This window comes from Hermetia illucens, chromosome 2 (assembly GCF_905115235.1).
Source record: "Hermetia illucens chromosome 2, iHerIll2.2.curated.20191125, whole genome shotgun sequence".
Taxonomy (NCBI): domain Eukaryota; kingdom Metazoa; phylum Arthropoda; class Insecta; order Diptera; family Stratiomyidae; genus Hermetia; species Hermetia illucens.
In genome coordinates this window covers 153,605,558-153,632,484 of record NC_051850.1, presented here as the reverse complement: position 1 = coordinate 153,632,484, position 26,927 = coordinate 153,605,558, and the positions used below count along the sequence as shown (strand labels likewise).

The 26,927-nt window shown below is 42.1% G+C and overlaps 1 protein-coding gene and 1 long non-coding RNA gene across 7 annotated transcripts in view; one reads left to right on the top strand and one right to left on the bottom strand.

The window, feature by feature from the left end:
* LOC119647496 (serine/threonine-protein kinase NLK) overlaps positions 1-26,927 on the top strand; it is a 361,344-nt gene that overhangs the window by 81,053 nt on the left and 253,364 nt on the right. The window lies entirely within an intron of this gene.
* On the bottom strand, positions 4,734-5,348 carry LOC119647499. Its single transcript, XR_005248889.1, has 3 exons — positions 5,161-5,348; positions 4,967-5,101; positions 4,734-4,874 (listed from the first exon to the last, which is right to left on the bottom strand). It is a non-coding gene; the product is annotated as an uncharacterized LOC119647499 (long non-coding RNA).

The window sequence follows — 26,927 nt, the reverse complement described above, 5'->3', positions numbered from 1 at the left end:
ACATTGGTGGGAACGCAAGTAGGTCGCACCCACTTAGTGAAAACCAACATGCTTACCAGCGTAGAAAGTCATGTGAGTCTGCTCTTCATTCTTTGGTTACAAAGATAAAGAATGCAACTCTAAAGGGTGAGTACGCGGTGGGGGTGTTCGTGGACATTGAATTTAACTGTACGCCTTTTCAAAAACTTATGCGAATGACGTGGCTGTTGATCGAGATCTCGGGATGGTGTGGAAAAACACCACGCGCCGTTGATTTAATTGACCGTTGATGTCTCAGGCATGCACTTTAAGTAACTCCAAATAAAACCACAATGGTATTATTTACAAAAAGGAGAAAACTGAATGATCGTTGCCTTTCAGAGATGAGGGGTACAACCCGTCAACTCTCCGAAGAAATGAAATATTTATGAGTTATTCTAGGCAAGAAGCTTCATGTAGAGATAAAGATGAAACGAGCTCTCACAGCTTATGGACTATGTACGCGTACCTTTGCTAACTATATGTTGCTATCATTAAGCCAATGTTCGCATATGCATCCGTAATGTGGCTAAATAGAAACAAAAGAGTTTTCGCTGAAAATTCGCCACACTGCAAAGAACTGTGTGTCTGGGCATCACCTTTGCAATGAACACGACATCCGGTACAGCTCTGAATGCATTACTCCATTTGAAGCTCTTGGATTTATTTATTCAGAGCGCTGCAACGAGAGCAGATCTATGAGGATCTATCGATTAGATCTAGATCTATAGAATAATGAACGTGGGCGGCACAGAGCATTGGAAGAGTCATTAGTAGAATTGAATCCAATTTTCGCGATGTCTTCTGATTCCCGAATCCCCACACATCTGTTTAGTAGAGGACATGATGTTATCTTGAAACGAAGAGAAAACTGGAAAAAAAAAACCAGAAGAATGCGTATCAGGATATACTGACGTCTTCTATATCGATGGCTCGAAAACAGAACAGAGTTCTGGAGCAGGAGTCTAACTCTCGAACAAAAACGGGAAATCGGCTTTTCCCTTGGGATAACATAGAACAGTCTTTCAGGCTGAAGTGTATGATGATTCACGAGCGGTTAAAGGGCAGGCGCATCGCAATCTGTAGCCATACTCAAGCTGCATCGAAGTCCTTTGATCGCTTCAAAAATCGGACTGGAACCAGCAATTGGGGTGTAGCATTGCCTGACACTGCTATCAAAAGCTTGGAACAAGCTTCCCATAAACGTGGCTGAGCCTTAATGCTGCTAAACACACCAAATCTTTTTCTATTAGAACCAAACAAACATACTGCAAAGTTTATCCACACACACCCTCATCGTCTCTCTTACACTTTTGTAGGCCCAGTCGCTTGAACAGATATGCAATTATGTTCCGCATTTCCTACTTTCACTTTGACAGCCAACTGGTTATTAAGACACTTAGGTCCTACCACGTAAATTCCAAAATAGTATGGGAATACCTTCACTGACTGAAAACGCTCGGCACGCTCAATAAGGCCTGGATACTCGGGGTTCCAGGCCACATTGGGCTAGAATGTAATGAATCAGCGGACGAGCTGGCCAGGAAAGGGGCAGCGACGCCGCTATACGGACCATGGAGGCGGAAATGGATTCATAGCTACGTCATTGAAAAATGAAGAGGAAAGACTGAGGGAACTTTACTGGGCAAACTTATCAGGACGATTCTCTCGCCTCGAAAGATTGTTTAAACTTCCCCAAGAATAGCCTCCTGAACATAATTCGGTACTTGTGCAAAGTAGGTTTTGGCACCGGGGAGAATACTTGATACCAAGTTGAAGCACTTGGAAGTAGGGAACATAATAAAAATAAAATTCCTGTCGGCAGCCGAAATTAGGTTTAAGTCCTTCTTTCTACTTTCCTCTGGCACACAACAAGTCGACAGCCTCTTCTCCAAACAGGGTAGAGGGAGATCCAAAAATTGGACCGTTTTCCGCAGACGAAATCCCAATTTCTGGCTTCGCCAATTATATTGGAATAACAGTAGTTGCAAAACATCAAGATGAGATCTAGATCTATGCAAATGAAGCGATATGGGAGATCAATTCCTGGTTGAGGAAGGCTGAACATAAATCAGAAGTAGTTCTCATCAGCAAGAGAAGAAAGAATACAACCGTGAAAATCAAAGTTGGCAAACAAACAATTTACTCCCAACCATTGCTCAGTAAGTAGTAATGATTGACAGAAGGCTCAACTTCAAAAAAACACAATGAGTGTGTAAGGACCGCCTTAAGAGTATGCTGTGGATATAGAACCATCTCGGAGAGATGCGACCTATGCTGTAGCCAAAATGATGCCGATCGACATTTTAGCCGATGAGATGGCGTGTATCTATGATGGACTCGATTAGTCCTCTAATAGGCACGTGAAAAAGCCGAAAGGGAGAAATGCTTAACAATAGAGCTGGAATGCAGTGAAGGATATGATAGGGTGGATTCAGTGCAGGTTAAGAAAGGCTGAGGAGACGAGAAAGGCTCGATTGCGAATGGGGTAAAATCCCACATGGTAGAATATTTGTACTATTGTCTTTGGAAGATTTCCACCTCCGGAAAAAAAGGCAGACAGACAGTAAACCGATTTTAATAAAGTTTGGTTTTACATAAAACCTTAAAAAGAGAAAAAGACCACCAAAGCAAGTCAAAGTGGAAGAGTTGGCGTCGAAGATTATGGCTAACATTTTCTGGGACAACGAGAGAATTTTACTAATTGATTACTTAGCTAAAGAGACTACTATGAACGGTCAGACAACGCGCCCATCACACCGCTCAGGTTGCGAGGGGTACCCTAAAAGCTACGGGATTCACAGAACTTGACCACCCACCCTACAGTCCGGACTTGGCTGCCAGCAACTTTTTTTTGGAATTTAAAGAAGTTACGAGAACGAAAATTTTCCAACGATAGCGCATGAAGCAAATGTTTCATTTTGGGACCTGTAGATACGCTGACGTCCATCTGGACCTGTTAAGGCTATTTTGTTTTTATCCGAGAACAGGACATCCTTCCATTCCTCCACAGTCAGGTCAGCTTATCCTCGCACAAAAGCAAATCTAGCTGGGCGGTGTTGTGGGAGCAGTTGTAGGATGCGAGCTGGGCGAAAAGCCCTCGGATTTCTTTCTGTCAGTTTTCTTCAAATGGTACGTTCACTCACAGCGGTGATCTCGAGTTGACATGCATCGATGTTAGCCTTGACCTAGCCTGCAGGTGTATGAGTCTGCCTCACGAAATCGTCTGATAGCATCCCGTACCGTAATGTGAGCTACACCGAGTGGACGAGGTATGCGACGTTGGCAGTACCCAGCATTAGCTTGGCTGCACAGTTGCATCGAGTGGCATTTTTTAGTTACAAACAATAAACAGACACTACAAACTCAAATTAAATAATATAAGCACACTGTAGCAGAAAAGGACGGGTGAGGGGCACTATTCGGTACACGATCGCAACAGATCAAGGCTTGCAGTTGGAGTCATCACTCTTTACTTCCTTGTCAAAGCTAATTGACGCAGAACTGATTCGTACAACGCCACACCACCCAAAAACAAATGACATCACCGCGAAATAACGCTCATATACTACATGGATTTTTGTACTGAAATTACTTTTCCATCCTGACATTATTTCAGTATTCTCTGGAAAATCTCGCCATTTCGTAGCCTTTGGCATAGAAGTATTTTGAGATATCTTCTGCGAATTTTCTTTTTCTGATTATTGACATCCTTGTGCTAACCGCTTAAGACCTTATTATATATATTCTTATTAATGGAGCCCTCCTCATGAACACTTCCTTTTCTAAATCATTTGTGACATTTGATGTCATGACCGTTGTTCACAGGGTTCTTTTGAGAGGTTTCGGAGCCTCGAGGCTGTGGGTTTCTAGGAGGAGAATATCTCCTTTCCAGTTTTCATTTTTTATTCTGAATTCACTCACCATAGCCACTTTGACTCTCATTTAAGAGATTGTCACCGCAAATGGACCCAAGCGACTACTAAGGAGGACTTTCAGATACAACAGGCAATAATCGTTCTGAGTGGCGACTGATTCTTGCCTTCCACCACGCATATGTGTCCCTAAAGCTATGATTCGAACATTTAATGCTGATACAGCGCGAAATCCTAACTGATGTTCCAGCCACAAAGACTACCGGTCAACAACCTAATAATTTGCATCATCCACTTCCCGTATGCATCTCCCTTTGTGCAAGATTGTTAACATAATTTGTAGAGCTCTCTCCATTTGAAATGCTAACTGCTGGCGCTCCATTTGTTCAGTTATGCTAATTTAAGAATGCACTGACCTATAAAACGAATCCATTGTGCACGGCGGTGTTTTCTATTAGTCTGACATGCTTCCATTTTCAAAATGATATGCCAATTTTCAGAGCGATTTTTTATGTGTCTGATGGATGCATCTTTAAAGTTTTCAGCGTAGACTAAATCATTGAAGAAAACAAAGGCTGGAGTGCGAAAGATTGTTGGTATTCAGCTTGCGATTGACTGTCGAATATGGTCTGTGCCGGCTTGTTTGCAGATACATATTTATTAGGTTGTAATACTTATGGAATACTCGAATAAAGCATTACCAAACAAACACGCGAATGTCTTGCTGGGAGTTCATTGAAGTTTTTTATCATTGGGAAGCGCCGGGGCTGTCTTTTATCTCTCGTGTTTTATGAAAATGAGACAATAGATTGTTTCTTGCCGTTGATTGATTATTTTTTCCTGCTAGAATCCATTCATTGTTTACGAAACTAATTTGAATTTATTTTTAAAAATTAATTTGCTGCTTTCCCGTGCATGTCCCCTGCTTGACGTCACATTGCATGAAGCATTGATGCTCATCTCACATCGGAATTCATCTCACTACAAGGTCAGCACGTGCAAGGTGAAATTGAATATTTATTATTTTCGATTACTGTTATTGGCAGATACGTATAACAATAGGTTTCGCTTACATAGTGGGTTGCCTCTACATTGGCATGGCTCCGGAGCTTGAATTGAATCAATTGAAGATGTGCAAAAGAAATACGAGTTTAAATTAAGACTTGACTTTCGAACTGAATGCAAGACGCCTGGGTTTGCACGAGTATCTTTCATGCCGAAACGACTAGAAAAAAACATGAATGACTTTGGAAACTATGCTGAATACCTTTCTTAGTTTTCAAGGGGTGCCCCCGATTCTCCAGAATTTATGGCTGCTAATTAATGACTTTCAGTTCGCTTTTACTTGCACTTAATTTCGTGAAGACCGGCACCGCCATAAACAAGACAATTGACTTAATCAATTTTCGACTCGTACGTAACGAAAAGGTGAACACACTCCCGGGTAGTTGGGTGTTTGCAGTTAGAATTCGGGTTAGTAACTAACGTGCCACATTACTCAGAATAGAACTGGAAAGACAGACAATATTTCAAAAAGAAATACGTGTTTTGTTTACAGTCAAGTGAAATTCTTGGTCTTCACCGAGCGGCAGACGTTCACAGCAATTCCAGATCATGACTTCGAAAATGTGTTGATCCGAAATATAAATTTATTTGTTGTTCCGTTGAATTTCAACGTCATGGAGGAAAGTGTAGAAAACATGGTTACTAGGTTCCTTCCGATATCGTTTAATGCTGGCGGCAACCGATCAGAATTCAAAATATCTCCCAACAAAATGCTTTTATCATCGGAACAGTTCCCTCGAGCCACGTACGTGACCGTATTGAAAATTCTAAAAGTGTGGAGAACTACAGCCGACGGTAATTGAACAAAGTGTGGAAAAGTTCAATAGTCGCTTCTTCACACATCTTGTTTGTCTAATGATGACGGTGTCGGGAATTTTAAATCAACAGCTCACTAACTCGTCATCGGATCATCGTCCGCTATTATTTCCATTAACTTCAATTCTAACCCCAGCTCAGATCCGAGACATCCCAAATCGCTGCAATCAGAAAACTTTCCACCAATTTTCCACATCCCGTTGCAGTCAGACTTCATTACATTTGATTGTGATGAAAAACTGAAAGAAAATTTCCCAAAATAGAATGTTTAGATTTCCGTTTTTTGCCCTTACTCAACTATCAAAATTTTTTTTTCGTCCCTCTTCCCGCCAGCAAAAGTCGGAATCGAGTGCATGTTGTGCATCTGTTCCTCGTTTCCAGTTTGGGTAGGATGGCAACGGAATGGAAACGTTGGTCGTTGGTGCAGCGAATGCATTCTATCCATTTTTCATCCCTTTAGTTGCATTAAAGGCCGGCGAGAGGTAATTCAACTGTTGGTTGCATATGCATTGAATAGGTTTCATTGCACCCCTGCCTGGTCTGACAACAAACACGGAATAGAAAATCGGCTATAATATACATGAAGTCGCTGCATAAGGAGAGTGCACGTACGGAAGGTTCCCTTTTTGCCTTTAAACGTGTCATTTTGAGGCCGATATACTGCTGTTTGTACGTTATTTAATTCATCCAAGTGAACTTTGCTAGGGCTTTGGGTGATGGGATGTGTTTTAACCCTGGAATGAATATGGCATTTGAAAATTTGAATAAATTACTCAATCTTGTTTGAAAATTTGTCGTGAGAATTGATGATTCTATTGAGAACTATCTCTGGTCCATAGGCTTCGTATGCGTTTGTCAGTTTCTGTCAAATTTGTTGGTGTCCATTTGAATTCCTTCTTCTTTTCGATTTAATCGTCTACCCTACATTTGTCATCCTAAAAGAAACCGGGTTTTTGGGTCTCATCATCGAGAAAAGAACTATTCGTTTCTGGGACTTTTACTTTTACTATAGGTATAAAGAATGTGATATGGTTAGAATCATGATTCTTATAGTTTTTACTTTCTTATGTAACCCGAATCCAAGGTTTGAATTGCTTTGAAGAACCAGGGATGTTATAGTGCTAAGGAGGTAGTAGCAACACTGTATAAAGCAGATGTTGAAGAAAGCTTTCGCACGCACTCACCCCCTGAAAGGTTCCTGAAACCATCTTGGTAAACACCAAATCTATCATGATCCGTGCCACTGTTCCTTCACACCAATGAAAAGGAGTGTTGAGAGGGATGGGTAGGTAGGCCACTCCGTGGAGACCAACTAGCGCTGTCGTGCGCCGTTTTGATGCCACAAACTCCTAAGGTCGTGACTGCTGTTATAGGAGCAGGGAGGCAGAGTTTAGCCGGCTCGGATTTTCAAAGCCAACCCGTAGCATTCACGATGGAAAGCAGCCCTCCCACCTTGCACGTAGAAATTTCTCTGACGTCCCCAATGAATGGTTTACCCAGTCTCCGTAGCCTGGTTTTAGGTAGAGCTGGGTAATCGCAGAGAAAGTGCATGAGGGTTTCCCTTCCTTCTCCACAGTTTCGGGAATGCTAATTGTGGGGTATGCCAAGGCTGGCAGCATGGTCCCCTTATGGGCCAGTGCCCCGTGCAGATCGCCGTAATCTTAAATGCATTTGCACGCGTCCGGAACAGGAGCTCTCGTGATCGGGCTATGTTATAAGCGGGCTAAATTCTTCTTAACTTGGCACAGTTCGTAAGCTTTCGCCATCTTGGGCCCGCGGATGCTAATTAGTACGAGTCGACTCGGCCCTCGACAGCCGCCAGCGAAACACCGACTGTATTCACCGTAGGACTACCAAGAGTAGAGCCTCGCCTGGCCAATCCGGCAGCCCGCTCATTTCCGTCTATATTCCTATGCCCGGGAACCCAGAGGAGGGTGACCATGAGCGTGCCACCCAGACGGGTCAGCGCATCTCTGCACTGTCCCACTAGCCTGGAAGATGTCGTCGCTGAGTACAAGGCCTTGATGGTCGCTTGGTTGTCTGTCAGAATGGCTATGTTACGCTTGTGGCTCGAATCTCGCTCCAGCCATTGACAGACTTCCAATATCGCCAGTACTTCCGCTTGGAATACACTGACGAAACCTGGGAGACAATACGACTTGGATACACTGTGTGTATTCGAGAAAACCCCCGTGCCGACTCCATTGGCCATCTTTTATCCGTCGGTAAAGAATACTGAGTCATAACTTTGCAACACGTCGCCGGTCTTCCACTTTGCCCTGGCTGGAAAGTCCACAGGAAAGTTTCTCGTGAAGTTCAGCTTACGTGTGCCATATTCCGTGGGAATGCCCAGATTTCCCGAAGTACTTCGTCTAGGATGTTGCTGTGGCCGTAGGACTTCACTGCCCAGCATCCGGACTCACGCAGTCTGACGACACTGCACGCTGCAACGTATTTAATGTGGAGGTCTAGGGGGAGCATTAAGAGCATCTGCTGGGCAGGACTGCAAAGTCCCAGTAGTACCTGCATACGCTGTTCTTTGAATCTTATTAAGCTTCATCCTATTGTATTTTTTCTCAAAGCCTGCCATCATATAATAGAACCGTACGTTAGGATCGGACGCACTACAGTGGTCTACATCCAGAGAACCATACTCAGCCGGAGACTCCATTTCTTTGCAAATGTTCTCTTGCAGGCATAGAAGGCTATACAGGCCTTCTTGACCCTCAGTTCTATGTTCAATCTCCAATTTAGGTTTGGATCCAGGATTACACCCAGATACTTTACATTAGAGGTTCTTTCCTCCTTTGCGTTTTGGTTGGGTTTATGCTGAGTTCGCATCTTGCGGCCCACAGGCACATCTTTCGCAACGCTCCTTCCATGATGTCGCTCGTAATGGACGGAAACATCCCTGATACTAATATTACCAAGTCGTCGGCATACGCCACCACCTTCACCCCGCTGCTGTCAAATGTTGGTAAAATTTCGTCCATTACTATTATATTAACCAGAGCACCGATGAGATGGCACCACCTTGGGGCGTGCCTCTGTTCACAGCTCTGATCAAGTGGTTGCCTCCCAGATCCGACTGGATTATCCTGGTACTTAGCATGGATATAATCCAATACGGGAATTCCCCTCCAATCCAATACCGGTCAAGGCTTCCTTGATGCCGTTGGTTAGGGTATAGTGCTTGTACTGCAGTGACCGCTCAACCGTGCCAATTACCTCGTGGAGGACGGTTTCTGTGGATTTCCCTTTGACGTAGGCACGCTGGGACTTGGAGAAAAGCGTTCTCTCCATAGTCGTCCTTAAGTGAATGTCCAGGACGCGCTCTAGGGTCTTCACTTCGAAAGAGGTCAGGCTGATTGGTCGAAAGTCCTTCGCGGACTCATGACCGCGCCTGCCCGCTTTCGGTATGAAAACCACTCGTGCGCGGGAGGAATGACTTACAATCAAAAAATTTTACGAAAAAATCCCATATCCTATGCCCGTTTTATATAGTAGAAGTTGGGCTGAAAATCCAAAATTTCAACCGAAACCGATTTAAGAAAAAGCAAAAAACTGTAACCTCCAAGTCGCTAACATGCAGAGAGAAAAAATGTGCGCTTCAGTCGCTTACGGAGCCAAATATCCTTAAAACCCTGGATTGCGGAAATCAAGTAGTGGACATAGTCTAGTGGCCCCAGCGGAAGGGTAATACGGCACATTTAAAGCGTGTTCGTCGGGAGACACGGAAACTCGGATGCCCTACAGGATTGTGGCTGTTACTACTACCCAACAACGTCCATCTTGACAACTGGCGTACCGGATTCTCCAGATATGTGAACCCCACGGTATATCTCCTCACTATCTCGTTCACAAATCGGTGCTTGGTAGGAACTAGTCTCGCAACCGAATGCCAGCACGAAAAATCGAAAACTCCTCCTGTTATTTTTATTCCAATATGTTTGAACCCGCCGCTGGAAAACAAATCACTCCAAAACTACCTTCGTTTTTTCGACGTTACCACCTGCTTCACGTATTGTCATTCCTAGCAAACATCAGCACCATAAGTCAAACAATATTTCAGCTGCATCCAGCCAATTGGATAAATATCAGTACATTCGGGCTGAAAACGCTTGCACTAGGATGTAGGACTTCACCGCGCTAGCTATTCTGGGATTTCATCAGTTAGAGGTGTTTCCTGTTACCATGTTTTCTTTTTGTGAAAATTCCCGAACTTTCTAAACCTGGTATTCAAGCAGAAGCTAGAAGTGGAGTCAATCACCATATCGTAGTCTCTGGCCAGTGAGTAGCCGAGAACCCGCGACATCTCATGCCACAGAAGCTAAGTCAGGAATAGGTGATGCAGAAAGACTTGTGTCGATCTTCGGCAAGCTCCTTGCGTTTGTTTCCTAAAAAGACGGTAACTGGACGCCTTACGGTAATTACAGACCAATACCCAGTGCCCCAGGACAACGCCACCAATCTAACTGGGAAAACACTGCTCTAAAATTAAGGGCCTACCATTAAATCCATGTGGCTGAAAGTCCAAAGACGACAAGTCGAACGTCATTGCCGACGCACTGTCCATGACTGAGTCAATTTCCTTGCCATCAGATATCGACTCCCAACTCCTAACAAATCAGCAAATCAAGGATACTGAGCTATATAATTTTCTCTTTTCCTGCTCAGTGTCATTACAGCTGTTTATAGGAACACTGGCAAGCCATTCAGTTTACTGCGATGCGTTTACCGCAGCGAATAGGCCGCCTGCGCCAGCGACGCTACGTCAAACTACTTTTTTTATCATCCGGTTCTATTAAAAAATTACAACGGTAGGGCACGTATCAGATCCTACCGCCCCTTGTTACACCAAAGATTCTCTGAGCATTCCCCGCGATACGCGCACGTGATTGCGCAGCGGATTGCAGGCCAGTACCGCTTTATAACTTCTAGTAATGTAATTCCGGTCATCGTCAAGAAGCATTTTCGACTTAAGGCCATCGTGGAAACTCGTTACCAAGAGTCAAGCGAGGAAAGATGTGCTGATAGTTACAATATCACGCCGCACTGCGGTAACAACATAGGTAAAAAAAATAAAACTAGGTAGCTTTCTCCTACTACAATATATTTTAATAGTTAGTAAATATTTCGAGAGCAACTTACTCTCTTCCTCAGTACTTAAGCTGCTAAACCTTCTAGTATCTTGGTATTTTTATCTCAATATGTTTGGACCCGCCGCTCGTCGGTGCTGCGATTGATGCTCGAGTCAATCGGATCAGTCAAAAAGCTAGGTACTGTCAAATTCCGCGTTTGATAGCAAATCACTCCAAAATTGCTTTCGTATTTTGGACGTCACCATCTAATTCGACTTTTTGATCGACCCTGGCGCGAGCATCGTGTCATTCCAACAAATGCCAAGCAGCATCACTCCAATGAAATGAATCCTTTGGATGCATAGATCTTGTATTTGTCAGCTCTACGCATCTCCAACAACTCCGCAAATTCTATCTTAAATCAATGATGAGATTGCGTCTCGACTATGCACTGATATGTCGCTCCTGTAACTACAGCCACTTGTTATGTATTATGTTGCAGTTGCAGCTCTCAGGTTACAGAATTAGAAGATTCGTTTTCGCGTTAGTTTGAGTGACCAAAAAGGTCCTCCATGGAATATTCTTCGTCTCATTAAGGCAGGACATTGGTAGACTGACTCAAATCAGCACAGCGTTGCTAGCAGATGGCTGAAGAATAAAACGCAGATTGTTTATCGAAATTGTGCCAGGCATGAATTCCGCGGATAAAGGTTCGAAGAGCTATAAACTGCTTCCTCCTACTTCTGCCTAAAAAGAACACGGTACAAGACCCCGCAGATAACCGATTATTTGCCTGCCAGCCCTCGGCTGATTCATATTATTAGTGAAAGGACCAATATGCACCTCATATTCATTGGACAGGCAAGTATTCCGGAGGATTTTCGACATCACTCATCATTTTTGTTTAATGCCCGCGGTAGCATTGTAAAGTTAGTTTTCAGTCCATACGGTAGTAACTTGGAAGAAAATAATCGGTGCCCTCGATGTAACATATGTGGTCACTTCATAAAGGGCACGAAAAGACATCATAAGGGATCGAATGACCCTTGCAAATGCACCCAATTGCGGATTAAATTCTTAGCTTGCCTGTCTCTCGCATTTCCGAAGCGACTTCAATGGGGACAGAGTTGGGAGTTTCACTACCTAGATGTTCCTTGCAACATACCCTGCAGGGAATCCCTTGTACATAGTTGAGCTGCATGTAACTCCACTCCCTCACAGTCGTAATCCCTGCAAATATTAATTAATGCACCCGGGATATCTAATGCCCATCTAGTTACCCAATGAGGCAGCAATAACACAACAAAAACAAACGAAAGAAACTGTCAAATTTCAATAGTGAGAACTTTTTGTTTAAAAATAAAACGCGTCTAACCGTGATATCAAATTATTTATGGAGTTTCGGTCCAATGGTTTTATTTTGCGATACCTTTTTAAAATACAGATAACATCAACAGGATTGATTAAGTTCAGATAACGTCAATAATATTAATTGTTTTTCACTTTATATTTAATTACTAAACTCCTTTTTTTTGAGAATTGTGGGGTTCTAAGTCCGCATCAACTGGACCGGACCAAACGGGGAGCAACTTACTCCCTCTTTTTTTGGTCCACAGACCCCTCGTTTAGGGCTTAGCACCCAAACTTTACAAAAATGTCAGGCAATGACGGCTTTACGGTTTCTTACCAGGGCAGAGGCAAATCGACAGACGCTGCCACACCTCTGCCCTGGGAGCAGCGTGACCGAAAGCGGCTCGCAGATGTTGAGTGCTCCTTTATATAATTCAAATCCGCCTGGTCCATAACCAGAGCTGAAAATATTTTTTTTAAGAATTGTGGGGTCCTAAGTTCGGATCAACTTAATGCTGGACCATTTGGTCCGGTCGAGCATTAAGTTGATGCGGATCATCGCCTGATATTTTTACTAAACTCCGCTGGCGCCTTCATCTGATTAATCGGTGTGCAGTGTGGTAACCCATCATGCTATTGTTGGTTTCTTGTTCGAGTTCTGAGGATTTGCAGACGGGGGTGGTTCCGTCGTCAGAGTGACCAGTTCTCGTCGATGGAGACGACTCAAACCGCTTCGTGGTGATTCTTCAATTTCAAATTGCTCTTCTGCCATCTGTTGCAGAAGAGAATGCCGTCGCACGCCATTAATCAGCCGTGTCGCCAAAGACAGAGAATCGATTTGACATAGTAAAACTTGTTGGTTAGAAGTCCAGTCTAGTTGATAAAAATCAAAAGTTCAAGATTGCGGTGTCAAAAATATGCTGTCGTTTCTTATTGAAGCCGTATTCCGAAAGAGTTTATGTGATCAGTCGGCGGATCATACAATTATAGGCTGCCATTTTTTGGGAAAATGTATGGTGTGAAGGTGCTGGTATCGTTCTCTGCGTTGCTCTAGGCTTACGGTATATCTCGATCTTAAGCTTCCCGCTAGAGTTGACGATATTCAGATCTAGGAAGGGTAGAGCCTCATCCTTTTCTACCTAGTATAAACTCGATTTTATGATAAATCTTGTTTATAGAGGAGTCGATATCGTCTATTCTAGCCCTATACCGAAACCATACTCTAAGCATTATTCCCGTCGAATTAATTTCTTCTTCGATTGATGACAAGAACCTTTCAGTGAGTAACGGCGAGAGGGGGTTCCCCATCGCTACACCCCAAGTAATTTTTGTAGAATCTATCCCGAAACGTAGAACAGTTTTCGTTCATGCAGAGCCTGTCAAGATTTGCATAGGTTCGAACTTTTCTTCTCCATTCCGGGCCAAATCCAAACTGGCTCAGCCAACTTTAGAGTTCGAAAATTGACTCTTCCACTGTCGTGTTGGGAAAGAATGCTTTCACGTCGAACGATACCGTCACTTGGTCCTCACCCAGCCTCTCAATGCGTTGCAGCTTCTGTATTAGTTAATGGGAGTTAGCCACTGAATATTTACTATTCGTCGTTTCAAGGGCCTAGTTACCTGCGGACTCGATTCGTTTTTTAGGGTGGACAAGAAAGCTACCCCTTGTCTGTTAGTTTTAGTCTACACATTCTTAGTCCAAAATCGTCCCGCATGGCATAATGTGTATTTTTATAGTGACATTACATCAGGCATAAAAGCGGAAATCCATTGTTGCTGGGACAACCACAGGGGGTGGAAAATTGATCTTTACTTATCTTCTGTTTCGAACTGGTCTACTAAAGGGTTAAGTCACCAACAACTCCCTATTCTCTGTCTTCATTTACCCCAAAAATCGATTAACCACACTTCCATCACTCACCAGCATAGAATAGAATATCTGACCCTAGTTAACTCTCCTCCCTGTTCTAATGGGCCAGCCCAGTCTAGCCCTAGGCTAATGTATTTTCCAGAAGAACGAGAATTAATTGGGGGAAAAAATCAACATGAAAGGCTGAAATGAAAATCAATAATAATAGACGCAACAGAAAAAATCTTAGCAGGCGCTGCATCCATCAGGGAACGCTTGAACGAGTGCTCTAGACGACCGACATGATGAAGGTGCAATGAAACGCGGAACAGACCCCGCGTATTTCATTAACGAAAAGGAGGAAGTGTGGGCTATGGGATTAGGCACAGTATCTCGTGCATTCTTAGTAGAGCACCGCTGCCACGTTCTAGCTGGATTTGGAAGACTAAGCTGCCGCCGTAGCTAGTGAAGACATAAACTATTCAAACATGCTTTTATGTGAGCTCTTTGTCTATGTTGTCTTTTGGATACAGCGATAATCCCGGAGACTTGTAAATCGGTGATACGTGGAGATTACCTCACACGGATAGAGTTGAGTATGCAGTTACAGCAGCTTCCATGATTCCGTAGAGGAGGAATGCGTTGATATGTTGAATCCCAGCTCGTCTTCCTTTTCTTGTAATAAGATTGGGCTTGGATTGAGGGTTCCGGGAATTCGCGTCGCATTAACTATGATTAGGGAGATTTTATTGCTCTTATTTATTCTTAATTCGAGATGATAGAGCGTCGCTAGAAAGGGGGGGCGGCTTGTGCAGTGTTTCAGATTACACTTGGTTTACTTTTTGATAATACTTTAACGCAGTTCACTTGGTGTTAATCTAATAGTTCTTAGATCTTATATTTGTTTGATATGGGATAATTTCTGGAATGAGGGTGGGCAGGAAATTTGTTGTTGAGAAATAATTGCTGATATAATGGCGATTAAATGATATGCTGGCGCTTGAGATTGTAGTATCAATGGAGATATTGTTGGAAAAATTTAATGGATGTTATTCATTCTCCTCCTATTTTGCTCTAACTTATCCTCTAGCATAGGACGGGTAGCGCTAATCTTGGGAAAAAGATGAACTTTGGTCAACTTTCCCGTGATCAAGAAAATTTCTAGTACACGGTGTACACTCTCCAGCAGAAAACCCAACTAAATTGATGCCAAATTGCCAAATGTTGTCGCCATTGAGCCAAATAATAGTTGCAACGGCAGTAGGAAAGGCCGATGACGAAAGAGCAAGCTTCTAAAAAAGTCTAAAAAACCTGAATTTAACTCTACAGCGAACTAAAATAAAGGACTCTGTATGAGTCGGAACATAAGTTTGTGGTACGTCTCTGGGGTTGTGAAGGCGCTACTCAAAAGCTATACTTCACCGCGAATCTCTTCACTAATTTTCAGCTGAAAACGATTTTGGGGTTACTCCCTTTTTAAGGGAGGGATCCTGAGTAATATCAGAAGCCTGCATGATAAATAAAGAGGCCAGAAGGAAAACCTAATAAAGCCTCTAAGCTTGCAGTAAAGACAAACCTGGATATATTTACTGTGTTGCATTATAGTTGAGACAGAAGCTTGTGTTGATACCGGAAGTTGGTAAATCTCCAAGCGAAACATCATTTGATTAATGACTACTCTGGACCATTGATGGTCTGGAAACCTTTCAATTTGACAGTTTGGTTTTCGTAAAGTAAACACTCTATTCAAACCATAAAATTGCTTATCTACTTGACTGAACCACATTGACAGGCTCGTAGTGACGATTGACATGTCCAGTTACTTCGTTCCTACCCTAAGTAAAGAAGGGTCTGTTATGACACTAATAATGAACTCAAAAAGTGTATGGTCTATATGGATATGCCGCAAAAACTAGACACGCTATACTGGAATATTATGTAAAATGATGTACTTACCCAGCAAGAGCTACGACAGTGGTTAACACCAAAGATGGCATTAAATATGGTTTGAAATTTATTGAGGATGTGGAGTTCTCCTCTTGTGAAGACGAAGATCTGTGAAGTAGAAAACAGAAAAACCACCCATCATCACAAAGTGCGGAATAAGGAATTCTGTTTCCGTCATCAGTTTTAAGCTTGGATATAAGTAAGAGTAATGATAGGTGTAACATTGAAATTTAAGCGCTTTTTGTAGTGTGTGGTTCCTATAAGCTCTTATATTGGTCATAGTGAGAGCAACCAGACCTGGTAGTATGCTTCAAGTCTCCTGAGGACTTTTTAAAAAACTTGACCCTCCCTCCACTGTGCCTTCGTCAGTCCTCCTGGGAAAGTGAATTTCATTTTACGACACACTCATAATAAGATTGCCATTCTTTCTTAATGTGTGATCCTATACAATGCCCCACTTCCTCCTACTGATCCACACGCCCAATGAGCCAGTAGTTCAAGAATACACCGGAAAGGAGTAGACATTTTCGGATAAGCATGTAACTTGCAAATTTTGAAACTATCATATATTGCAACCGAAACATCAGACACATTTCGAATAGGATGGGCTTCACGGTTACGATCTCTGACTATTGAAAAGGTTTCTGGATTTCCCAGCGATAGTATGGAGCAAATCTAATAATGCACCTGAATTTTTGGGTATGATCAGGTGATAAACCCAAATTGACCCTTGCTAAACGCCCGGATTTACAGCAAAACGGTTTATACCACAGGATATTTTTTGCTCGTTTCTTGTAGGACCTTATAAAGAAGATGTTGGCAGTGAATATCAAGTGGGGAGGTAGCACATACCTGCTCGATAGCCAAAACTCAATAAGCTCTGCTACGTACTGTGGTGGTTTTCACAATGTCAACATTATCTATCACTTACTACCGTGTCATTTGTTTCCGGTTAGGTTTCAGCCGCCAGCAATTTTTCTGAGTACAAACCGATTTTAAGGTTTTGTGTGAAACACGGATACAGTAAGTTAGAGCGTCCTACGTGGAATTTAAGGGGGAGCCCTCCTTACATGGAAAAGAGGGCGCCACATTTTATTTCACCGAATACAGTCATGTGGGGTATCGAATGAAAACTCTCGATTAGTACTCAAAACTGACCTCAGTTTTGACATTTAATTCACATGGAGGAAGGGCGCGGACGGCAAAAGTCATTTGCTTCACGCGGTTATTTTCGGAACCTAACCAACCGAAGAATCTGAAAATAACCAAGAAGCTGCCATTTTATGGTGCCTAGGCTCCGAAATACCCGCCATACTGATATCTGTTCAAATAAAATTAATAATAGTATATTACTATAATTTGTAGTAATTGACTGCAGAAACCCCCTTAAGTCCATTCTATAAGCTATGATATAGAGCATGGCCTTACCTAGTCCAACCATTTTCTTTCCTTGTTCAGCTATTCGTTGACATTCAGTTATTCCCAGTTAGCAACGTAAAGTAATCTGGGATAAAATTTCAATCAAAACACTCCTGTTCCACAATCCATAACTCTTTTATTCTATGTCTATCCATCTGGTTGCCCCTTGTGGAGGCGATAGCAATATAACAATAGCAACCGAAATAAAATATCAATATCCACTTGTAATAGTAAATTGAAGATTAATGGCTTTAGCCAAGGACGCAAGTGCGGGGAAGAAACTAGGAGGCAATTTTTCATTATGTGAGCTAACTGATCTCTCTTTTTGGAAGGCAAAATAATTGCCTAACCTCCTTTTCAAAGCTTTGAGAGCGGATATGAATAATGGAATGGCCATTTTAGAGTAAGCTTTTAGCTTAAATGTTATTTTAAGGATTTAGTTTGGATTAAGTTTTGTATCTAGTCGGTATATACATAGGTTGGTAACCATTGTTTGTAAGATGAAGGCAATAGTTTGTCAATTTTCGTTTTTCAAGAGGAGTCCTGTAAAAAGCCCTCTAAGCTTTGTTTGCAATTGCTTAATTCGAAAGCCCCTGTTGTTTAGCGAGTTTTCTATTCAGAATGTCATATTGATCATTGTTTTCGAGAGGCAGCCCCAGCACGTATTGTTTTGATCAACGAAATATGGAAGTGAAATAGACCTCCTCTTCTATATGTTATAGACTCGTTGCTCAGAGTCGTAGAGCGGTAGCGAAGTTCTTCGCTCCTCTTTATTTTCGATATAAACGTGCACTCGTCGCATATCCAACGCGCGAGCCTTATACATTTCTCTACATATATGTTATTTGATATTTTCCTAACGCCTACGAAAAAGTTAATCTCGAACATGGTGTCCAGATTAGGAATGAAGATACGAGCAGTGGCATTACTTCATATGATCACATAAAAAATGAGGACATTTGCGACCGATATAACGTCATCAAATAACATCAAAATTACACCTCCCGGCCATGAAATATGGGGATGTCCTTAGTATGAAGTAAGATGGAATTCCCTTGGGACACACCACCCCCACGCGTGGCAAAAGAAGCATCGGTCGAGGATGCGATCCGTCGTGGATATTCCCTCCTCATCCGCGACATATAACATCAATTCCTGTTTTAGTAATTTCTCATGGTCCTCTCAAATTTTTAGGGACACGTGAAATTTGCGACATAAGCTAGGTTGACGTGCCCAAAACGTCCTTTTCCGTCCTTCCTTACATATATTGCTCGCCGGCGGGGCCAAACATTCGTTTCGTTTTATAAGAGTAAACTTGTGGAAAATAGCATATTCCGGTTACAAACTTTGTTCCTAGCTGAGCTGTACATGCACTTGATTTCATCTTCTCAGTTTTGAGTTATACCGCTTTTCCCTATGAAGCAAGTGTTCGTTTGTGGGTATTTTGTATAAATGTTTGAGGTTTAACATAAGGATCATGCCATGAGCCTTATGAGGTGAGAGTTTTAAGAAGTTGAAAATTTGGCAGACGTACCCTCAGAGTTTTCATCCCCCTTTCTCAAGTTGTAAAATAAATATGTCATTTACCCGAGACTCTTTCGAATACTGCTCTCCTTAGCTCACGAGGCTATGGGAGAAGATTCTATAGGTTGAGGTGGGTTTTCCACGGAGATGCTGGGCGGCGGATGCCTACATTATTTTACAAAATGAAGATTTGGTTCGAATGTGATTAGCTGCTTTCTAATTTTTGAACCGGGAAACACATTCAGTACATTAGTCATCAAAGAAGTCTACCTCAAATCATAGATACAACTGTCGCCTCTTTCATGAACCTGAAGGCAAATATAATCCTGACAATTTTTAAGGATTTTGGTGGCATAACATTTTTGCTTGGAAAAATTGACCACATCAAACCAGGTCAAACCTGCAGGGAATCTTAGGTCTGGTGCGTTCTCCTATACATACTTTTTCCAAACGGAGAAAAGCAGTTCGGTACTAATGGTGCTATCGAACTGTCCGAAGAATCAAATGACCCTCTTACTGCGAAGTTCTTCGTCATCATTTGAAGACTAGCATTGACCTAACACGAGTTGCTACGCAAGGTCTGTTCTAAGATTCCAATAGCTAGCATGTATCACCTGATCGGCTAGAATACTTGGAGACAAATGGACCAAACTGCTACCCCGTGGATTGAGACCCGGCTTATACAAGCGAATTCTCCATTTCTCGTCGGCTCTGATTTTTCCAACGGCAACAAAATTAGAGACCCCGTTCCTACAGCTTTTCTGCTGAGCCTGTGAAGAAAGTAAGCATCCAGTGCATCTCAGAACATCTACCATTTAAAGATCCAGTTTATAGGTCTATTAGGTTTGCTGGAATTGTCGCTGGGGTGGACATTTTCATGAACGCTGTTTGCGTGAACATAGAGCACTCTGTCACCCTTGTGGGCAATCTAATGCGCTTATATCCCGATCCCCAAAATATCGCATTCCAGAACCCAGTTTGAGTTATCAAACGATCTCCAATTCGGCTACGTCTTGAAAAAAAAAATGCAGAAACCGTTGGCCTAGATTTTTAATGAACGTTCACGGCTGGATAAGCTATCTTTAATCGCATGGGCAGAATTCTCTCAACAATCAAGTATTCAACAGGAGCCTCTCATAGTTCCGAACCTGGCTAGTTCAGCGGCACAAAAATATGTCATCTTAGATGCTGATAGAAATACACTACTTTACTGAGTTTCGAGATAGCTTTGTCTTCGTAAGGGACGACAGTCTGTCTGGAAGGTCTTTTTGGCTATCCCTTAACATCTACGTTCATTACAGTATCCAGCGTCTTCGAGCACTTGTTTGGGTTGAAAACCATAATTTTCTACACAGTAAAGTTACAGCTGGTGACAGTTTTTAAATTTCAGACCCACTCGAAATAAACAATTCAATTTCTATTTCACGTCCTTTTTTGACAGAATTCTTCACATAATTCATTAATCACCGCTTTCAGTTTTACATTCTTTTCGGATGGTTTACCATATATGGTAGGGGCTGATAAACGCGAAAAGACATAGTATCAGAATTTCAGTAAAGATCATTACATTTTTAATCACTGTTATTATTTATCTAGTAAATCTATTCCCAATGGAGGTAGTTGATGGCTAACTTGAATTCATTTGTTCATTAGCAAGTGGTTAGGAGCATTGGGGTTGAGTTACGAATTCATTCAGCGGCGGTTTCAGCCAGCACCACAGAGATACTTATCAGGTACTACCCCGCCTTGATGCTGTAACCCTATCTGCGTGAACACTGCGTGAATTACCTGACAGTCGATTGCAGTCGTACAATTTACACCACGAAGGAGGGGCAACACCTGATAAGTATGCTCATGGGCTGGATGACATCGCCAGTTGAGATATTTTAGTAGCTTTGGCGTTACTACCAATTCTAGAGAAGCAATCAGATATTTCTACTAAAAAGTTGGCTTGGTTAACGATCGTAAGCCAACTAGTTAGATGCAGATGCACGACCGTAAGTTTTACTAGTAACAGACATTCATAAATAGATAGCGGAGGACATTGAACCTATAGCAAACCACCATCTACAAGGTCTAGACACACATGATTGCCTTCCAATAATCATAAAACAAACATTGGAAAATGTTCATTTTTTGTTTTCGCATACAACGACGAAATTCACTTTAAAAATACTGTTCTATCTTGAAAATCGCAATTTCAGATAACCTTGCCGATATGTGCACGCCAGTTGTCATATCTCTTTACTTTCTATGTTCTAAAAGGTGAATGTCTTCCCTGCATTTCAATATTTGCAATTTTTTATCTCCCCACTTGCCCAATATGTTTGATACCTACCTATCTTGCTGATAATGGAAAATCGATTGATCGCGCTTGTGAAATTATCTTTTCAACTCGGCACACAAAGTATGACAAACTCAACAATGTGAAATTTGTCACAGATTCAGATATTCAAAGGTCTGTCAGCGATTTGATAATTCTTTTGTGATTTGAGGCTAAGCTGTCAGACAGAAAGGGGATTATGAGTGGAGTTTTCAGTGAGAGATTAAGATTTGATGGCTAAGAATGAAAGATTGAAAAGTATTTGGTTGTTCTGTATTGCATTGTAAAGCTGCTTGAGGGATACTTGGCTTGGAGTGAAATTTTCATGGTTATCATCTGGAAAATCTCAATCTGATGTGTCTTTCAAGGGCAGTAAATTCGAGTCTAGTGCAATAGGGTTTGTGAACAGCTTCTCATCAAGTCATTGGTTCTGATTTCCGGTAAATTGTGAAGTGATGTGTGGTTGCACCCTAATTTGGTTTAATGACTCCGCATTACTACTCAGTTACCTTCGTTGAGACTACGCCTCTCTTTTTAAGAGACGATTGTATCAAGCATGAAGCATCTCCAATACAGAGAACTTTTCCAAGAAATATTTACTTTCCTAGCTCAGATATCGTTGCACCGTGAACCCAGGACTGGCGTAACAGATGGAATTATGCCCTTAACCTTATCTCCGCTCATCAAATTATATCTGCTTGACTTGCTGCACGCACACATTCCGGCCATATAAGCGACGGAAATATCGTATTCGGGACTCTATGCATACAATAAGTGTTTCATTTCTTAGTTAGGATATCCACAAGGCACCGGTCTGGGGCCAGTCTTGTTTTCAAATTATTTCCCGAACTACTTGGAATACTGGTTTTCAGAGAATCTCTCGCCTTCATAACACAGCATTACGTCGCCGTTTTTCTTGGACTTCACCTTGTTGTTCTGGCGCGTCGACTTAATTTATACGAGTAAAGTGTATCTTCTCGCGGACGAAGAATACCACAACGACGAAGATGAGGGCCGCTGCTCCTCGTAGAACATTCCCGTGTACATTGACTCGAAACAAGTTCATGAACTTTAACGTTCTTTTATCTTTTGTAATGCTTTCAGCTGTTTATGGTCCGGTGATTTTTCGATGAATCCTCCTCCTCCTATGCGGTCAAACTAGCTTAAACTTATGAGAGCTATCGGGCAATCTGAGGGATAGGCAAGTTAAATGCTTAACTAATTGAGTGAGTTAACGTAAGCGCAACCGATGATAAATGGGTAAAGGGCATTGGTTTTTGTGAACTCGTCCCGTGGTTATTCAATCCGTTTTCTGCGCTGAATGTTCATCCCAATGACGTGTTCTCAGATGATTACCAAAGTCGCAAATATACCGAAACTGCTATTCGAAAACGGGAAAATCACTGGCAGACTTTGAATTGGGTTCACAAATCATCTACGGTTTATTGTCTCGTGCGGTCTATACTCTCCCGTTGTGCACGGGTTTCACTATTCTACACTTTCTCTACTCTTTTGAGATCAAAATTTGATTGGCATTACTGGACTGGGCAATGTATGTAATCGTTTTGTGTAATTTTTGGTCTAGATTTTTCGATTAAAGTCTTAGTCTAATATGTAATGGCAAATCGACTTGAATAGACCACGCTTAAGTATTCAGTATATTGAAAACTATTGAATTTGGAATTTAGAAAGTTTTTTCCTCGTGCTGTTTGATTTGTAGGATTTAAACTTGTTTAAAAAAATGTTTTGCAAAAATTGAACCGCTTGTAAGTTTGGATAGGTTTAATATGAAGTAAAATGAAGCTTCGAAAATTTTTTTCTTCGTCAAATTATTACACCCGTTGGTTACGTTAGATATATACAGCGATTGGGTACGTGCTTCTGAAGAGATAGGCCTCATGCAGGTTATAGTTGAAATGTGCAAAATTGATTCTCCAGCTGACCTTAGAGCAAATATCATCATCATCAGCGGCGCAACAACCGGTATCTTGTTTAGGCCTGCCTTAATAAGGAACTCCAGACATCTCGGTTTTGCGCCGAGGTCCACCAATTCGATATCCCTAAAAGCTGTCTGGCGTCCTGACCTACGCCATCGCTCCATCTTAGGCAGTTTCTGCCTCGTCTTCTTTTCCTACCATAAATATTGCCCTTATAGACTTGCCGGGCATCCTCATCCGTACGGATTAAATGCCCCTCACCGTAACCTATTGAGCCGCATTTTATCTACAACCTGACGGTCATAGTATCGCTCATAGATTTCGTCGTTATGTATGCTACGGAATCGTCCATCCTCATGTGGGGGGCCAAAAATTCTTCGGAGGATTCTTCTCTCGAAAGCGGCCAAGAGTTCGCAATTCTTCTTGCAAAGAACCCAAGTCTCCGAGGAATACATGAGGACTGGCAAGATCATTGTCTTGTACAGTAAGAACTTTGATCCTGTGGTGAGACGTTTCGAGCGGAACAGTTTATGTAAGCTGAAATAGGCTCTTTTGGTTGACAACAACCGTGCACGGATTTCATCATCGTAGCTGTTATTGGTTGCGATTTTCGACCCTAGATAGGAGAAATTATCAACGATCTCAAAGTTGTATTCTCCTATCCTTATTCCTTCTGTTTGACCAGTGCGGTTTGATGTTGTTGGTTGGTTGGTTTTCGGTGCTGACGTTGCCACCATATACTTTGTCTTGCCTTCACTGATGTGCAGTCCAAGATCTCGCGCCGTCTGCTCGATCTGGATGAGAGCAGTTTGTACGTCTCGGGTTGTTCTTCCCATGATGTCGATATCGTCAGCATAGGCCAGTAGTTGGGTGGACTTAGAGCAAATATGCGGTGCTTAAATCGACCACTGAAGAACTCCCTCAGAAATTAAGTTCTTTTGAGTTGAACTTCACTTTCTATTTGATCAAAGTTGATATCTTTAGAATATAAAACTTTCCGTATTTGCTAGGGTATAGGGGGTATAGATAAGTAGTTTAGACCACCTCAGGTTAATCTTCCATCAAGCTGCTTGATCACCATTGTCCAAACATAGATTTTATTAGAAATAAAATTTCAGTCCGATGCGTTCATCGGTAGTCCTTAGCCTTTACTATCTGTCGGGGGTTTGGAATGACCTGTCATTACGTCAGGAGACAGCGATCATCGGACAGACAAAAATCAAGCCACGTTCAGAGTGGAGATTAGGAGACTGTGCTATGTGTCGGGTGAGAGTAAAGGAAGTGGAATTGGACCCACCTTTCAAATTGCATAACGGCTGTATACATAATGCCCATGTGATATTTTCAAATCTTCTACTAGACGCGTTCTTTTGTATAGATAGAGGAACGCTAGCCTAATGTACTTTAAGCCTCCACATATCTGGAAGTCTTCAATTATAGACAATGGGTAGCTTGTATGCAGACCGAGAAGGTTGGAAAAATGGATAAAAAAAAGCTATGGGCAGGATATTAAGAATTAAAAGAAAACATTAAGAGTAGACAAGAAAATTATGGTCCAGGGTATGCAGGATCAAATGCTACAATTCTACAGGACGAAACAGAACTGGTTCCATCAATGGGTTTTTCAGAAGAAATTCGATTCTTTGTAGACCTCATATGTGACGACTATTCAAGATGCGGGGGAAAGGAAATCGGGGAAAAGGTAATGTGAACGCTGAAGGAATCAATAGGACAGTAAACTTCAAGGGGAAACAAGGCTCAACTCTCAGGAAAGTAGAACTGATGAGGAGAGGCTGAAATTGCACTTAGCCTCAATACGCAGAGACCGAGTAGAGCCAGAAGAAAGTTGCGGAGAAAAATGGCATCTAAGAAATCTGATAGTCTCAGAAAAAGGACCTGATTTAAGAAATCCAGCGTTTCAGCCCTAGTCAATTTCGTGGATCAAATTGCACGGTCCTTACTAAAGAGTTTGATATAACGTTTAGCAAGCAAGAGATCACTAGAGAATATAAATATGTCGATGAAACATTACTAAGGAGGCTATAGAGAATGAGTTTGGTTTTATAAGACTTCAGAAACAACAACCGCTGTCGGTATCCTGACCAATGGAGACAATAAACAAATTGTTGGCAATAAGGAAAGTGAGAACAGACTGAGTTAAATGTCAGTTTAGTAATCAGGGGGCACTGAAGAGCTGCTGCAGTTGCCTTGGCTCATATAACGAAAGTGTGTACCAATGCGAATGATACGATCAAACAATGCAAAAAATATATCAGAAAGCACCATATCAGTCAGAAAGGAGGATCTGGCCTGGGTGTAGACCATCGGTACATTGCAGGTACCGATGGAATTGCGGGGGGACAAAATGTTTTCAATGCAAACCGCAGATGATACCGTTATATTTAAATCAACCTTAGCACCTGTGTGTCCGGACAGCTCAAGTGATTAGAGCATTGTGCTGTCGTGGTGGAAGGTCGCGGTTCAAATCTCACTTTGTTGAGAACGCCTAAAGCCCTTCGTTTTCCATAACTGTAAGTGTCAAGTATTCGTTGAATTGAACTAGCGTTGTCTATTCTTATTGTGCAAAAACAAAGCGGTAGTATATTATTTGAGAAGGTGCACGAAAGTTACCTGTTGTAATCATTGTCCTCGAAGCCTAAACTCCACGCCAGTGTTTATACCGGTATCTCCGCTTAGCTACTCGAAGCAGTTTCATTTGGAATCTTGACTTCTTTTAAGCTGCCTAGTAATCGTCTGTAAGCTTCCACCTTTTCCTTTGAGATTCTGATAAAGCCTGATTGCTCGAAAGCATGTGGTCCATAGCATCCCAATTTCATTGTTCTGCTAGTAGCTGTCTTATTAGCTGCAAACCAACCGCCCTATGGGCATGGTAGCATCACGTATTTTTTTGAACCGTTGGGTAATTTGGGAGACTTTTTCTGGGATTATACCGTTAAGGGATAATATCGAGCACCGTGGAAACGTGTCGTCCTAGCACTCTGTGAGCGCTCTTTGTTTAAGCTCGATTTCCTTTGCTCTTCATGTAGACTGCCATTATGAGCATAATGCTTACTAACATGTCAGAGGCTCTGCTAGCGATCGTTGTGCTCACGTATGTTGGATCAACTGTTGGCCCCAGGCTTTTCCTTGGAAAGTGCATGAATATCCAAGTATCGTGTCCAGATCCGTGACTACTTCGAACAGAACAGTTTTGAAGTTGGTTGTGAAAACAATCGCAACGGAGATAGGGGATTTAGGAATCATGCTATCCTCGTGCCTATGTCCGATTCATGAGATTTGCGTACACCCTCTATTCTAGTAATATTCTGAAATATACCAAAAATAGACTGACTTACCAACCAAGGACCACTATCCTGATCAAAATATAACGACTTTCAAAGTCATTGACTTGATGAAATTGAATAATCCCTCATTTTGTCCACTCAGCCTTTTCATCAAGCTTTTCACCGAAAATTTTATCTCGTCGTCCATGGCGGGCACCGTCCTCCTTATATTATATAACACCCCTACTGAGATTCCGTCCGTGACGATTTCAATAAGATGATAAAAAATAAACTCAATGAACTGACTTATTTTGTATGCGATGAACATTTTCATCACCTTTCGTAGAAGACTCTTTGGTGCGGGTCAGATAAGGACTCAGAATGTACAATGTGACAGCAAATAGTGGGCCCTCTGCTGAATAATGTGATGTACATATAA